General features: G+C 43.1%; 1 pseudogene; it reads left to right on the plus strand.

Annotated features, from left to right (window-relative positions):
- Positions 1–13,451: 13,451 nt before the first annotated feature.
- Positions 13,452–13,569, plus strand: LOC145044783 (5S ribosomal RNA; annotated as a pseudogene).
- Positions 13,570–17,322: the final 3,753 nt, after the last annotated feature.

The following is a 17,322-nucleotide window of genomic DNA, read 5'->3' on the forward strand; positions in this document are numbered from 1 at the left end:
TACAAGTGATCACACGCTGACGTTGGTGAGGTACATGAGCTGACGCTTGCGCTGGCGTTGGAGCTAATGGTAAGCGTGTATTTGACTCTTTAGGTTATAAAGTTTTCTCTTACAGAGTCTCATGGAGATCAGCCTCATGATACTCCAGCTTCCCCTTGAACTTCCTCCAGAGAACAAAGTCAAAAGAAAGTGGGGGTCTCGACACCTATAATAAAACATAATTTATTACAAAAAAAGGAGGGGGAGGAGAACGAATGAAATAATAGAGATAACAAACATACCGTCAACAAAAATGTATAAGACCAACATCTTCGTCCTCGATCACCAGCTTGAAGTCATACCAGCACCAACAAGAATGTGCTCATGGTACTCATCCGAAGGAACCTGAATACCCTTCAAGATATCAACAATTGTCTGGTTTTTGGGACATAGTTTGAAAGGAACATCAGAAAAGCCGACGGATCGAAAATACCCACGATCAATTCCCCTCACACTGACCCACAACCACCAGTCCTGCCAAATTTTTTGGATTCTTTCCAGCGGGAAAAGGAACAAGACTGCTACAACATGCAGATAAAATGAACTTGTCTCCTGTATAGCGCTAAACTGGGAAAAGAACTTGAAGATGAAGAAGTCAGGAAGAACGAAATTGGCACGACAGATCTTCTCAAACAACACCATCTTGTTAATGGTGTTGGGGGTCAACATTTGAATGCTACGACCTTTCTTCTTGAGAAGTTTGTCTTGGAAATAGGCAAGGGGAAGATGAATTCCGGCATCGAAAGTCCTTAAGTAAACACCAAATTTCCCCAGAGGAGGAGACAAGATCATGGAATCAGGAGTAGGCAACTTTACGTCATCGTCTAAAGAGAAACCATAAACCTGGTGAAGGTTTTCAAATTCAACGCCATAAGTTACAAATCCAGAATGATTAGCCATAAGAGCAGAAAGAAGAAGAAACGATGATGGAAAAAGGCAAGGATTCTAAAATGTGTGGAGGATTAAATGGCGAGTGAATGGAAAATATATGAGTGTAGAGGTGGGAAATTAAAAAATTATGCCACTATGATGTAACTGACAGCGTGATAAGGGATCATGTCACTAAACAAATCGAAGTGTCTAACTCACCCTAAGCTGACACATATAAAGGCAGTTAGTCTAGAACATCATAGCTAGTCTACTACAAACGCTACAACTACTATAATAGGGGACTTAATAATGTACCCCTTGGCACGGTCCGAGGGTTACATCTCGCTTACTCTAAGAGCTCAGGATGGTTAAAGGCGCACCCATAGAATCCCAACAACGGCCATCGTAGGTATCCTCACGCCTGAAAGTGTCCACTCACCAGTGGAAGCTCTCGCGAGGCGAAGCTCCAAGGGATACTTGCACCTCACGACAAATCTAACGACTATAAGAGACAAGGAGTGAGCTTAGAGCATTATCGCCTAAACCAATCACAAGCTCTGACACGATCAAGAGCACGATCGCCCAATCAGCACGATTGATCCTATCGGGTCTGAAGCTCTTGTCTATTGTACGAACTGATAATGAGAACCTATTATAAAAGGCCCTACTCAATCAATGGATAGGTAAGCGATCTCCGCCCTTATTCCCTACATACTCACCATCTCAAACCACTAACTTGACCATCAAAGTGCTCTCCCGAGACCTCCTCCCAGAGAACAAATGGCAGATGTTTCTATGTTGTGATCTTTCCATGTCACCACTACGACAACCACCTCTCAAAATTGTAAATCAATATTGAAGTTAATATGATTTAGTTTAGGAGATCCATGAAGTATGATTTGAATCTAATTGAAGGAACAACTATAAAAATTATTCCACGCTATGGTCATATGGTGAGGAGGTCAAAATATCAAATTCAGGATCAACTGTAAAAAATATGTTAATGCAATGCTTGATGGTAAGAATTACTTCATCGAGATTTACATATGTTTTTATGGAGTGAAAAAGGGATGGAGGGGAGGGTGTAGAAGGATCAGTGACCTGGATGGTTGTTTCCTGAAAAAAAAATTAAAGGTGAGTTACGTTGTGTTGTGGGTGAGGATGCTAACAATGGAATATTCCTAATTTATTGGGAAGTTGTATGTGTGGAAAACAAAGATAATTGGAAATGGTTTTCAAATCAAGGACTTTTTCTAGTTCTAATATATAATCACCACAAGGTATGGTTCATTTATAATTATATTAAAAGAGAAACTAAGTTTGACTAATTTCATTACTTCTTCTTACATATGTAGGGTTTAGTTGAAGCAGTGAAAGATGTATTACTAGCAGTAGAACATAGGCAACACGCAAGGTATATATGTGCCAACTTTAAAAAGAAGTTTTGGTGGAGCTCTGTTTGAAAATATTTTTTCGAGAGCTAGTAAGGCAAAAACCGAAGCACATTTCAATGTAACCATGAAAAAGATTCAACAATTATACCATGTTGCATTTGTTCATATTATGGTGAAGGGTCCTAAGCCATTGCCTTTAGATTTTTTTCATAGTTCACCATGATTCTTGTGAACCTGTGGAGAATGGGTATTCAGAGAGCCTTAATAGTATCATATAGGATGAAAAGAAGAAGCCTATTATCAATATGATAGATGATATTTGTATTTATATGGTGCCAAAGATGGTTAGTATGCAACTTAAAGGAAAAGGGTGGAATTGTTACTCATTATGTCCAGACATTAGAGAAAAGTTAAATAAGCTACATACCATGCGAGGTATGTAAACATATATAGTAATCTGTAACTTACCTGTTTGAAAACTAATTATTTGCATGGCATTATGTAGGTATTGTCATGTTATATCATGTGAGGTGATGAAGTTTGAAAGAAGAAACATGGATTAGTCTTATGTTGATGATTTCCTAAAAAATGAATGTACATGCAGGTTGTGGCAATTAAATAAGTAGCAGTGTGTGCATTCAGTTGCCACATTATCATTTTTAAACATTAAGCCCGATGGACCATAAGTAGAAACATTGTACTTGGGAGCTTTCTTCCATAATAATTAAAAAAATCCCTTACATGGGACGAATGGGAGAAACATGTGGCCTACTACAAAGTACATCCCTCCTTTGCCTCCACTAAAAAGAAGAATGTTAGGCAAGCCAACCATGAAGAGAACAATGGATAGTTCCGAAATGCCCGGAAGACACATGGTGTCAAAGGCACATAAAAATCTATCTAATTGAATATACAAAGAGAGAGGACAAGTGGAAAGGCTACCTAAAATTAGTGTGAGAAAGAAATAAAAGGTGAGGAAAACGCAAGAGTTATTAAATATGGAAGGGGTTGGGGAAGATGATGTTATGGTTGATGAAGGTGAGCAAAAAGTTGTTATTGTTAATGAAGGTACGTAAGCCTTTAGGGTTAATTGTAACGACCCAAATTTTCACGTCCGAAAATTTCGTTTTAAAACATTACTTTAGAAAACATTAATAATTAAAACATTGTTTGATAAAACCACAACACAACGCAAATCATGTTTAAAAGCCAAACCATACAACCCATCAAAATATCAGAGTACAAATCCCAGTGAATCTCGTAAATGCGGAACCCAGAGTGTGTGCATGATGTGCCGCTACCGCGCCAGCTCCTTCCCCTTCGGTGAAGAGGTACCTGAACACAAAACTGTAAAACGTAAGCACAAAGCTTAGTGAGTTCCCCCACTGTACCACATACCACATAATCACTTAACATACATAAATTTGTCAGGCATATCTGGGTGCCCGACCTACCCCTTCGGTCCTCTCGACCGGATACTGCCTAGCATATCTGGGTGCTGGCCTCCCCTTCGGTCCTTTTGACCGGATACTGCCTAGCATATCTGGGTTCTGGCCTCCCCTTCGGTCCTTTCGACCGGATACTGCCTAGCATATCTGGGTGCTGGCTTCCCCTTCGGTCCTTTCGACCAGATACTGGGGACTATTTCACCCCTACTACTACCACATAACACATATATCACATAGTCTAGCAACCCTAGATGAATATCACAAAGACAATCATCTAATCACACATCTCCTACTGGTGGGTCGGCATTGTGGCCTTAGACCCACCGCTACTGGAAGGCAACTTACCTCAAAGTAGCTGCTGAACTGATCGGGAACTGACTGACCGCTGCTGCTGCCCCGGAACTCCTCCGACTGCAATTCCCATAACATACTCAATCACACACTGATAACTGTCCTTTGGGTAAAATAACCATTTTACCCCTGGTCTAGCCCTAATTCAAAGTCAGAGTCAACTTTTAGTTGACCCGACTCACCGAGTTAGCTCACTAACTCGCCGAGTTCCTATCCAGACGATTGTCCTGAGTCCCTGATTCTACTCGTCGAGTTAGGCTAAGACTCGACGAGTTCTTCTTGTAAACTGACATTGAAGTTCTTCGTCCTACTCGCTGAGTTGTATGAACAACTCGTCGAGTTCATCTTCATCCGATGAACACTCATGCTTAGACTCGCCGAGTTGTATGAACAACTCGCCGAGTCTGTTCTTAATCTATGAAGATTGCCTTGGACTTGCCGAGTCAGGGCATTGACTCGCCGAGTCCTAACATGGGTGAGTTCAGCTTCCAACTCACCGAGTCACCCCCTGTGACTCACGGCTCAAACTCGATACATCATAAAGGGACCAATTCGGTGACTCGCGAGCAGACTCGCCGAGTCACATAAACGACTTGCCGAGTCGTCGCCATGCATCCATCAAATACACCGATTTGCTCAATTCCAGTCCATGCCATTCACAGATCTGGGCTTCTAGGACACGAATCACACGTAAAGTTTCCAACTTTACGTGTAGATATTCACCAATATGGATTTTAGGGCTCAAAGTGCACCAAATGAGGTAGATCTAGGGCTTTCATGCAATATGACCCCATAAAGGCATTAGATCCAAGCTCCAAGGACTAAATCATGCCTAGATCTAAAGGGTAACAACTTATTACAACCCACAATGCACAAACAAGCTTGGGGAAAAGCTCAAGAAGGACTTCCATGGAGCTAAAAGAGACTACAAGCTTGAAAACAGAGGGGAAACGAGCTATACCTCAAGGAAAACGTTAAGATGACACAAAGATGTCTGGCCTCCTTCTCCTCTTCTTGATCTAATCTTCTTTCTCCTCAAAATATTCAAGAACACACCAAAACACTTAAATCTCTCAAGGAAATAAGGGTATAAACGATGTTGGGAGCTCAGAGGGTAAATTGGGGCGAGTTTGGGGTGGAAATGAGGGTTTAAATAGGGTGCAAACCCTTGAAATTTAGGGTTTCATCCAGCAGCGGTGACTCGCCGAGTCCAGGATATGGACTCGCCGAGTCACCAACTTAAACGTGTCCTGAGTCTCGTCCCTACTCGGTGAGTCGGACCTATGACTCGCCGAGTCCAAGGCAAAAATGGGAAATACTCAAATAAGATTTACATACCGGGAACCAGGTGCTACAAATCTCCCCCACTTATTGTAGACTTCGTCCTCGAAGTCTGCTGCTCGATCCTGAAACAGCTCGGGGTAATGCTCCATCATCTCGTCCATCGGCTCCCAAGTCCATTCCGAACCCTTGCGGTGCTGCCATTGCACCTTTACTAGTTCTACCCTCTTGTTCCTCAAGTCCTTCAACTTCCTGTCGAGTATTGCGACTGGGCGCTCAATGTAGTTCAAGCTGTCATCAACCTGAATGTCCTCCAACGGTACTACCGCTGAATCGTCCACTAGGCATTTCCGCAGCTGAGAAACATGGAAAGTGTTGTGGATCTGACTGAGCTCGGCTGGCAGATCCAGCCTATACGCCACCTTGCCCACCCGGGCTACAACCCTGAACGGCCCGATGAATCTTGGGCCCAACTTGCCCCGCTTCCTGAATCGAATGACGCCCTTCCAAGGCGACACTTTCAGGAGAACCATATCCTCGACTTGGAACTCCAAGTCGGATCGATGCTTGTCGGCGTAACTCTTCTGCCGACTCTGAGCAGTCTGAAGTCTGCTCCGAACCTGCTGGATCCTCTCGGTCGTCTCGAGCACCACCTCGGTGCTTCCGATGACTATTTGGCCAACTTCACCCCAACATATCGGGGTTCTGCACCTCCGCCCGTACAACATCTCGAATGGTGGTCGGTCAATACTCGCATGGTAGCTGTTGTTGTATGAGAACTCAGCCAAGGGAAGATAGGTATCCCAGCTACCACCGAAATCTAACACACACACCCGCAACATGTCCTCCAAAGTCTGGACGGTCCGCTCACTCTGAAACTTCTTCCAAAATCTGGAAGTGAAACGCACATCCCTGTCTGAGATCACTGATACCGGCACCCCGTGCCGCGCCACGATCTCCCTGATATAGATATCGGCTAATTTCTCGGCCGATATGCTCTCCTAAATCGGAATAAAGTGAGCACTCTTGGTCAGTCGGTCGACGATGACCCAAATCGAATCCACTCCACGCGCGGTCCTTGGAAGCTTTGTAATAAAATCCATGGTGATATCTTCCTATTTCCACAGTGGAATGTCCAACGGCTGCATCTTACCATGTGGTCTCTGATGTTCAGCCTTGACCTTCCTGCAAGTCAAGCACCGCTCAACGTACCATGCCACATCCCGCTTCATGCAGGGCCACCAATAGTTCATACGGAGATCCTTATACATCTTCGTTGCCCCGGGATGAATAGAGAATCGGGACTTGTGCGCCTCATCCATCAAAATCTGGCGGACGCCCTCGTGATATGGCACCCACACCCTATGGTGTAGTGTCAATAGACCCCAGCTATCATAATCAAAGGAGGACGCCTGACCCACCACGCGCTCGCTCTTCCGATGCTCCTCCTTGATAGCCTCCTGTTGAGCCTCCCGAATTCGCTCCAATAGGGGAGTCACTACGGTCATCCTCATGCATACGTCCCTGATACGCGCTACCTTGCAGCTAAGCGCATCAGCCACCACGTTGGCCTTCCCCGGGTGGTAAAGGATCTCGCAATCATAATCTTTCACCACATCCAACCACCGGCGCTGTCTCATGTTCAGATTCGGCTGGTCCATGAGATACCTCAGACTCTTGTGGTCCGTGTAGATGGTACAACGAACCCCGTAGAGGTAATATCGCCAAATCTTGAGGGCGAAGACCACAACCCTCAACTCCAAATCGTGCGTCGGGTAGTTCGCCTCGTGAGGCTTGAGCTGCCTCGAAGCGTAGGCAATGACATGCCCCCTCTGCATCAGAACTGCGCCCAACCCTGAAATGGACGCATCACAGTAAACCACAAAATCCTCTACGCCCTCTGGAAGGGCTAGGATCGGCGCCTCACACAATCTCTGTCTCAGCATCTCAAATGCAGCCTGCTGCTCGGGTCCCCACCGAAAGACCACGGCTTTCTTCGTCAGCCGTGTCAAGGGTACGGCTATCTTGGAGAAATCCTGGATAAATCTCCGATAGTAGCCCGCTAATCCCAGGAAGCTCCGAATCTCGGATGGAGACTTCGGAACCTCCCATCTCATCACGGCCTCGACCTTGGCCGGATCGACCAGAATCCCGTTCTGGTTGACGAGGTGCCCAAGAAATTGCACCTCGCGCAGCCAGAACTTACACTTGGAGAACTTGGCATACAAGCTCTCCCTCCTCAGGGTCTCCAACACCTCCCTCAGATGCTCCTCATGCTCCTCCTGGGTCTTGGAATAAACCAAGATGTCATCGATAAAGACTATCACAGACCGATCCAGCATCGGTCTGCAAACGCGGTTCATGAGATCCACGAATACGGTAGGAGCATTGGTGAGCCCAAACGGCATCACCACAAACTCATAGTGGCCATAACGTGTCCGAAACACGGTCTTCTATGTATCCTCCTCCCCGACTCTCATCTGATGATAACCCGAACGCAAGTCAATCTTGGAGAACCAAGATGCTCCCTGAAGCTGGTCAAAGAGGTCATCAATCCTCGAGAGTGGGTAACGGTTCTTCACCGTCACCTTGTTCAACTCCCGGTAATCTATACACATCCGATGCGACCCATCCTTCTTCTTCACAAATAGAATCGGGGCTCCCCAAGGCGAACTGCTCGGACGAATGAATCCCTTGTCTAGCAGCTCCTGCAGCTGCATAGACAACTCCTGCATCTCGGGAGGAGCCAACCGATACGGTGCTTTGGCTATCGGAGCCGCACCGGGAATAAGGTCAATTCTGAACTCCACCTGTCGCTCCGGAGGTATCTCAGGTAGTTCCTCCAGGAAAACATCTGCAAAATCTCGAACCACCGGAACCTCGCTCACGGTTGCCTTACCCACCTCCCGGGTATCCATCACATACGCGACATATCCCGCGCATCCCTATTGAAGATAGCGCCTAGCCCTCGCTACTGAACACACAGTGGGTCCACACTGCGGCCTTTCGCCGTGAATCACTAACTCTCCCCCGCTCGGGGTCTTGACTCGCACCAGCTACTGCGCGCAGTCTATCACCGCCCCATTAGGGCTCAACCAATCCATGCCAATAATCACCTTGTTCCCACGCAATGGAATGGGAACCAAGTCTACCAGGTAACGCTCCTCAAACAGTCGCATAACGCAATCTCGAAACACCATCGATGCTCGTACCGATCGATCGCCAGCAATCTCTACCTCTAACGGGCAATCCAACTCGCGTGAAGTCTCATGAAACCTCTTGCTAAGCGCAAGAGAAACGAACGATCGGGATGCACCCGAGTCGAAGAATACCTGAACTGGGATGCCGTTCACATGGAACGATCCTAATGCATATATATACACACGGAGCACATATCAATATCATAACATCATAAAACAAAAGATAGAAGGAAAGAATCATACCCGTCACCACATCGGGCGCGGCGCGTGCCTCCTCGGTAGTCAGCTGGAATGCTCGATTCCTCACCACCGGAGCCTCTGCCTTGCCCTGTCGACCATTCGTGATCCGCAGGGTCGCTGGAGCTGGCACCTTCACCGGCGCTGAAACTGACAACAGGGGCAATTAGCCTTCTTGTGGCCCCTCTGGTTGCAGTGGAAACACAGCAACTCCGATGTTTGAATAACTGCCGCAGGAGCAGTGTAATCCCTACTGATGTGCCCAAACTTGCCGCACTTGTAGCAGCCCGAGGATCCCATCCTGCACACCCCCTCGTGTGCCTTGCCGCATTTCCGGTAGCATCCCCGTCCCTGTTGGCCTTTCGGCCCCATCTCTGATCCCTTGGGCTTCTTTCCCGAAGCCCCTCCTGTCTGTCCCTCCTCTAATTTCCGTTTCCAGATGTGCTCCAAATCTATCTCCCTCTCCCTCGCCCTGGCAATCATAGAGTCTAAGGTAGGGCAAGCCGAAAAGCTAACATGCTCCTGGATGTCAGCTCGAAGCATATCGTGATAACGAGTCCTCCTCATATCCTCGTCACCAGCATACTGGGGCACCAACAAAGCCCTCTCCCGGAACTTGGCGGTGATCTCCGCCACAGTCTCTATCGTCTGTCTCATATCCAGAAACTCCCTGGCCAGCTGCTGAAGCTCGACAGCCGGCGCAAACTCCCCCTGAACCTGGTCACAAAGTCCGACCAGGTCATAGTCTCGATAGCTGAGGCTCCCAACGAGTCACCCACTGACTCCCACCAATCCCGGGCTCGGTCCCGTAAACATCCCGCTGCATATCTCACCTTCGACCCCTCGGGGCAGAAGCTAGTCAACTGTGCAGACTCGATGTCTGCAATCCATCGCCTGGCAGCAATGGGGTCCTTTACCCCATGGAAATCCGGCGCACCACTGCCCCTGAAGTCCTTGAAGGACAGTGTGCGTGACCCCGACTGGCCAGATGCCAAATCGCTCCTAAATGCCCGTAGGCGATCCTCCTTCAACTCCATGATCCCTTCCTTGATCGACCCGAAGATAATGGGAGTCGACTCAAGGATACCCCTGGTGATCTCTGACGCGATGAACTCACGTAGCCCCTCATCTACCGGCTCGAAACCCGATCCCGAGCCCGATCCCTCTCCGCCATCTACCAGCCTCGATCGAAGTACCACCATTCTGCAATACATCACAACAATCATTAGATATACTGATGCTCCCTGAGGGATCATAGCTACTTACAAGTTCCCTGGTCTTGTCTTGGCCTTCCTTGGTTTGGGTACGGATCCTCTGCTTTCAGTAGTACGGGCCCATACTACCTTCCACATCTATCCGTACCTTTTTCAAGGACTGCCTCGACTCCACAAGATTCCCTTACACTACGGTTGGTTATTACTATACTCATCCCAGGCTCGCCCTATGGAAATCTCCGGCTCCACTCGATTCAATCCTCAGCTGCTGCAGGCCTCCTTGTAATGCCAATTAGCCATCACCCGAACACCATCACATGTGATGAGACTCAGATAATCCTTCGAGTACCCGACTCGTCCCTACAACGGTTGGACTCAAACAAGAGCTGCGTAGTAGGATCAAATCCGGTACTCTAAGATTATTCAACTCTGATCACATGTGGTGTGACGTATTCACCTAATGGCTAATTCCCATTACTCGGAGTCCCACGTAGCACGAAGCAAGCAGCATTCAGACAAGGGAAACGACTTCAAACAATTCCGCTCTCATAGAGAGGAACCGAACTAGCACACCGTGTTCGCTTATACTACCAGGCATACCCTAACAGGCTACCCTACCGCTGTCTACACTACACAAGCATGAAATTCACATATGGATGGAACACATATGGCAGGCACATAAGGCATCATTCCTAGATCCTTAGTCCTATTCTAGCATGCAGTTCTTACAAAAGCTGATAAACATAACATAAACTGGTATGGGTACTTTGGGGAATACTTACTTGAGCTCGGCCGGTCGCGCACATCACACACACTTTCGTTCTTTCTTAAACTCTTTTCTCCTTGTTAGAAAACATTTTCTTTTAAAAATCTTTTAATCCCTCGATTTGAGTTCAGACACCCCCGAAGGTGAGTCCGAATCTCTCAAACCAGGGCTCTGATACCAACTTGTAACGACCCAAATTTTCACGTTCGAAAATTTCGTTTTAAAACATTACTTTAGAAAACATTAATAATTAAAACATTGTTTGATCAAACCACAACACAACGCAAATCATGTTTAAAAGCCAAACCATACAACCCATCAAAATATCAGAGTACAAATCCCAGTGAATCTCGTAAATGCGGAACCCAGAGTGTGTGCATGATGTGCCACTACCGCGCCAGCTCCTTCCCCTTCGGTGAAGAGGTACCTGAACACAAAACTGTAAAACATAAGCACAAAGCTTAGTGAGTTCCCCCACTGTACCACATACCACATAATCACATAACATACATAAATTTGTCTGGCATATCTGGGTGCCCGACCTACCCCTTCGGTCCTCTTGACCGGATACTGCCTAGAATATCTGGTTGTTGGCCTCCCCTTCAGTCCTTTCGACCGGATACTGCCTAGCATATTTGGGTGATGGCCTCCCCTTCGGTCCTTTCGACTGGATACTGCCTAGCATATCTGGGTGCTGGCCTCCCCTTCGGTCCTTTCGACCGGATACTGGGGACTATTTCACCCCCTACTACTACCACATAACACATATATCACATAGTCTAGCAACCCTAGATGAATATCACAAAGACAATCATCTAATCACACATCTCCTACTGGTGGGTCGGCATTGTGGCCTTAGACCCACTGCTACTGGAAGGCAACTCACCTCAAAGTAGCTGCTGAACTGATCGGGAACTGACTGACCGCTGCTGCTGCCCCGGAACTCCTCCGACTGCAATTCCCACAACATACTCAATCACACACTGCTAACTGTCCTTTGGGTAAAATAACCATTTTACCCCTGGTCTATCCCTAAGTCAAAGTCAGAGTCAACTTTTAGTTGACCCGAATCGCCGAGTTAGCTCACCAACTCGCCGAGTTCCTATCCAGACGATTGTCCTGAGTCCCTGATTCTACTCGTCGAGTTAGGCTAAGACTCGACGAGTTCTTCTTCTAAACTGACATTGAAGTTCTTCGTCCTACTCGCCGAGTTGTATGAACAACTCGTCGAGTTCATCTTCATCCGATGAACACTCATGCTTAGACTCGCCGAGTTGTATGAACAACTCGTCGAGTCTGTTCTTAATCTATGAAGATTGCCTTGGACTCGCTGAGTCAGGGCATTGACTCGCCGAGTCCTAACATGGGTGAGTTCAACTTCCAACTCACCGAGTCACCCCCTGTGACTCACGGATCAAACTCGATACATCATAAAGGGACCAATTCGGTGACTAGCGAGCAGACTCGTCGAGTCACATAAATGACTCGCCGAGTCGTCGCCATGCCTCCATCAAATACACCGATTTTCTTGATTCCAGTCCATGCCATTCACAGATCTGGGCTTCTAGGACACGATTCTCACGTAAAGTTTCCAACTTTACGTGTAGATATTCACCAATATGGATTTTAGGGCTCAAAGTGCACCAAAAGAGGTAGATCTAGGGCTTTCATGCAATATGACCCCATAAAGGCATTAGATCCAAGCTCCAGGGACTAAATCATGCCTAGATCTAAAGGCTAACAACTTATTACAACCCACAATGCACAAACAAGCTTGGGGAAAAGCTCAAGAAGGACTTCCATGGAGCTAAAAGAGACTACAAGCTTGAAAACAGAGGGGAAACGAGCTATACCTCAAGGAAAACATTGAGATGACACAAAGATGCCTGGCCTCCTTCTCCTCTTCTTGATCTACTCTTCTTTCTCCTCAAAATCTTCAAGAACACACCAAAACACTTCAATCTCTCAAGGAAATAAGGGTATAAACGATGTTGTGAGCTCTGAGGGTAAATGGGGTCGAGTTTGGGGCGGAAATGAGGGTTTAAATAGGGTGCAAACCCTTGAAATTTAGGGTTTCATCCAGCAGCGGTGACTCGCCGAGTCCAGGATATGGACTCGCCGAGTCGCCAACTTAAACGTGTCCTGAGTCTCGTCCCTACTCGGCGAGTCGGACCTATGACTCGCCGAGTCCAAGGCTAAAATGGGAAATACTCAAATAAGATTTACATACCGGGAACCAGGTGCTACAAATTAAGGTGGGTTGCACTTGATCCTACATCGGCTTGGAAGGAGAACAAAACATCTCCTTATAAGGGGTGTGGATACCTTCCTTGTAACAACGCGTTTTAAAGCCGTGAGGGAAGCAGATCCCATAAGAACTCTGCAGTTAAGCGTGCTTGGGCGGAAGTAGTACCAGGATGGGTGACCCCCTGGGAAGTCCTCGTGCCGAGTGGCCCAAAGCGGACAATATTATGATACGTGCCAGAGGGAGGTGTTACAAATGGTATCAGAGTTGGGGCACGGGTCGATGTGTTCGACAGGGACGTCGAACCCTATAATGGGGGGTGAAGGTGGGTTGCACCTGATCCTACATCGGCTTGGAAGGAGAACAAAACATCTCCTTATAAGGGGTGTGGATACCTTCCTTGTAACAACGCGTTTTAAAGCCGTGAGGGCAGCAGATCCCATAAGAACTCTGCAGTTAAGCGTGCTTGGGCGGGAGTAGTACCAGGATGGGTGACCCCCTGGGAAGTCCTCGTGCCGAGTGGCCCAAAGCGGACAATATTGTGATACGTGCCAGAGGGGGGTGTTACATTAATGAAGATGTTGTGCATGTTGCTAATGTGAGTCAACCAAATAAGAGAATAAAGTCTGAGAGAATCCATAAAATGAAGCTTGCAAAAATAGTTGAAGGTGAAGGTAACAGTGCTTTAACATCAATAGATTTGGATTAATTGATATTGGATGGTTGTTTGTGGAATATGTGGTAAGTGGCAGTTGGGCGGGAGTGTAGTTGTTTACAATCACCTACTAGGTTGTTTGGGGGAGGGGGTATTTTAGTACTTCAAATATGTAAGCTTTCTAAACAATGCGAATGATGTTTTTAATTTCATTTTACTTTATGGAAATGTTTATTGATGGTACTTTGGAATTGTATCTAAAAATCCAATCTTTGTCATCATGCATCATAGTACATAGCTATTAACAGGTCAACTTGTAGGTAGAATTCCATTAATTTACATCAAATTAGATTGGTAACAATTTACATGATAGTAGATTGCAATTAAATAAATCAAAATAGAGTGCTATTAATATACATAAAAAGAGTTTGGTATTTAATTCATGAAAATCTGATTGGTATTACTTTGCATCATAGTATATTGTTGTTTATGTACATCAACAAACCATCTTTATTGTATTATTTACATGAAAGTGGATTCCTATTAAGTTACATCAGAGTACATTGCTATTTAATATGCATCATAGTGCATAGCTATTAATAGGGCAACTTGTAGGTAGAATTGCATTAATATACATCAAATTAGATTGGTAACAGTTTACATGATAGTAGATTACAATTAAATAAATCGAAATAGAGTGCTATTAATATACATAAAAAGAGTTTGGTATTTAATATATGAAAATTTCATTGGTATTACTTGACATCATAGTATATTGTTGTTTATATACATCAACAAACCATCTTTTTGTATTATTCTACATGAAAGTGGATTCCTATTAAGTTACATCAGAGTACATTGCTATTTATGTACATAAATAAACCGTCATCCCACTTCTCATCAGAAATAAACAAAAGACACATACTTTTCAAGTTTTTTTTTCCATTTTAGGTTACATACAAAAGTAGGTTAAGGTGGTCCTATAATTTGCAACCATGGGGTAGAATGTTCCTTTCTAACCCTTTTCTAACTAAAACTTTTTGTCCCTATTTTTTTAGTTATCAATTGTTAATTTTATTACTTTTACATATGGTCATATCTTGCATATCCAACTATATGGGACTTAGGGATACACCTTGTTTGTGTTCGTTTACACAGTTCATGCATATATAAGATTAAAACGCAAATAAAACATGAACTGATTTCATGTCTTGAGGTTTGTTACATTACCATTAGCTTACATACATAATACGATCTACAAAAAAATGTCACTAGATCTTATACGCATCTTAAACAAACATCATCCTAAACTAACATCAACATCAACAACATCACCCACCACCGAAAAAACCACAAAAATGCGCTAAAATAACTATATTGGAGATCACTAATAGCATAAACCCAAGAATGAAAACATATAAACTAAAGTTCTTCTGTCAGTGGAAGAATTTTAAGCTTGCAACCCCGATCCCAACAATAACGAGAAAACCAACAAGACATTTTACTTTCTCCACCTTCTTCTTATTGAGCAACATCTTCACATATATAGCTTGAATAGAGTAGAAATGGTTCTTCAGATCAGCAACCATATTTGAAACTTCAATTTTTCCAGCCCTAACATTATCGAATTTGTGGTTTAATGCATCCATTTCTCTGCACGGCCTCTCCTGTAGCTAAATCAAGTCAGCAACAACCCCTCCTAGATCAATGGCACCTCCAACTGTGTTTGGAGTAAGGTGATCACCTTGTCTTGTGCTGGATTTTGTTTGAACCATTCCCTTCTAGGTGACGGTGGTCATTGAAGGACCAACTGTTGGTGGGAGATGTAACTGACAACATGTTGAAAGTGATTAGGGTATGGAGTTTTTTTGCGAGAACTGTGAAACAATGTTTAGGGCTCTTACCGTTTTAGGTCATCAATGTGTTCTTATATAGCCGGGTACGAAAAAGTATGAATCTTGGTCCCTATGATTTATATGCTAAGCGACATCGTTCCTGAATATGGTAATAGTGAATCATTGTCATATCATTGTTGATGTGGCAAACGTTGCATAGCTGGCACTAAAATCCCTATAATAAGTCCCTGTGACTAAAAACACATGTTGCTTCCTACTTTATGCCCTCATAAAGAATCAATAAAACTTTAGAGACTAAATGGATCAATCCTTGAATCAAAATTTAAAAAATTACAAAAACCATAAATAATCAAAGTTATAAAAAAATAGAAAACCAAAAAGACTCAAACACCAAAATTGTAATATACTATATATTTATACATTTTATAGATTTTGGAAAAGATGTAAAAAGTTATCAAAGTGATGAAAAATAAAACGAAACAATGAAAAAAATTAAAATAGGAAAAATTAAAAAATAATATGAAAAAATTTTGAAAAAATAATATGAAAAAATTTGAAAAAAAAACGAATAAAACCAAAAAAAGATGAAAAATGTAAAATACATTAATATATTATAGTATATTACAATTTTGGTGTTTGAGTTTTTTTTTATTTTTTATTTTTTATTTTCCAGTACTTAAATAAAAACAATAGAAGAATAATAAATAACTAAAACTATAAAAAAAAATAGAAAACAAAATGTGAAATAATGTAATGATAAAAATGAAAACATAAAGTTGTTAACAATATTAACTACGGAGCACACAAGTACAAAAACATGAACCGTATCAATATAATTTTTTTTTTAAAAAAAAGCATTAACACTTCAATTCACAGAAAAGAAAATTTTAAAAAAGAAAAAAATGGTTTTGATATGGTTTATTGAATTTAAGTTTATTTACTTGGATCAAAATAAATAAAAGCATTAGAAAAAACCATAAATAACTATAGAAAACAAAATGTCAAATAGATAAAAAAAAAAAAAAAAAAGCTATCGAATTCTTGAAATTATATATATATATATATATATATATATATATATATATATATATATATATATATATATATATATATATAATTTCAAATTTACAAAATTACACAAATAGTCTTTGAGGTTTGTAATATATTGCAAATTTGGTATAAGGGTAAAATAGCTTTTTTAATTAAAATATAACAGAAAAGGTAGATTTAATGGTAGGAAAGACATTTCATATAATTTTACAAACCATATGAACTAGTGGCATGGTGTTTTTCTTGAAAGTCCTCAAAATGAAATAATTTGAAAACAAAAGGGATCAATTATGATATTATGTCATTATAATATATATTAGACTTTAAAAGTACAATGTTGTATCTTAAAGAAGTAAAGGTATCATGCTATAAGAAAACAACTTAATAAAGTAAGTTGCTATTTGTTAATGGATTAGTACCTACTTCTAGTTTGTGGGAATCCTTTTGAATATGAAATCCCAAACACGACGCATCATCTCCGATCCTCTCCACAAACCATATATGTCATCTTAGACCCTAGAACATCCTCGTACGCAATCCAACGACGTCATTGTCCTCCATTTCACATCAATTTCAGCCTTGACAATAAAAATGTTTTTATCTTTACCTCTTTTAAACTTCAAAGATCAAACCAGATGCGATAACAGTGTTTGATTGTTTCACTATGTAATAACAATTATTTTCTATAGTAAATTGATAAGAATTAGAATTTAAAA

Source organism: Lactuca saligna, chromosome 4 (genome assembly GCF_052625555.1).
Source record: "Lactuca saligna cultivar CGN05327 chromosome 4, ASM5262555v1, whole genome shotgun sequence".
NCBI lineage: Eukaryota > Viridiplantae > Streptophyta > Magnoliopsida > Asterales > Asteraceae > Lactuca > Lactuca saligna.